Source organism: Castor canadensis, chromosome 3 (genome assembly GCF_047511655.1).
Source record: "Castor canadensis chromosome 3, mCasCan1.hap1v2, whole genome shotgun sequence".
In the NCBI taxonomy this organism is placed as follows: Eukaryota; Metazoa; Chordata; class Mammalia; order Rodentia; family Castoridae; genus Castor; species Castor canadensis.
Genome location: NC_133388.1, coordinates 70,565,005 through 70,565,497, shown reverse-complemented (window position 1 = coordinate 70,565,497; position 493 = coordinate 70,565,005). Strand labels below are relative to the sequence as shown.

The window sequence follows — 493 nt, the reverse complement described above, 5'->3', positions numbered from 1 at the left end:
CAGGGGACAGCGCGAACGCAGTCCCCCATTACCACAAATTATGCAGTCGAGTTTCCCACATTTGGGGAAATCGCAGGGGTCAGCACATCCGGAGTGCAATGGATAAGCCTCGCCCTGGGAAAACCACCTTCGTGATCATGGTATCTCCCCTGCCAGGTAAGTATGAGTTGTCCTTTCCGCGCCACCCACGCCCTCGCTGGCGCCCCACTCCTCACTCACGGTCACCGCGACACGCGCCCTCTGCCCCCGCGCGCCCCCTGGTGCTCCCTTAGCTACTCAGGACAGGACCCCGGTACCGTGGACTATCCTCCACGCGGGACGTGAGGCTCGAAGCGACAGGGACCGGCGGCCTCAAGCCAGCTCATCTGCATACACCATGTCCTCTGTGCCACGTCCCCTCCCCGACCCCGCCTACTAAGGGACAGGAGGCGACCCAGGTCCCAGGACAGGCGTAGGTGCGCGCGATGTCATGTCAGTTTACTTCTGCAGAAGG

General features: G+C 62.5%; 1 non-coding gene across 1 annotated transcript; it reads right to left on the bottom strand.

Annotated features, from left to right (window-relative positions):
• On the bottom strand, positions 1–164 carry LOC141421890 (U1 spliceosomal RNA). Its single transcript, XR_012446580.1, has one exon. It is a non-coding gene; the product is annotated as a U1 spliceosomal RNA (small nuclear RNA).
• Positions 165–493: the final 329 nt, after the last annotated feature.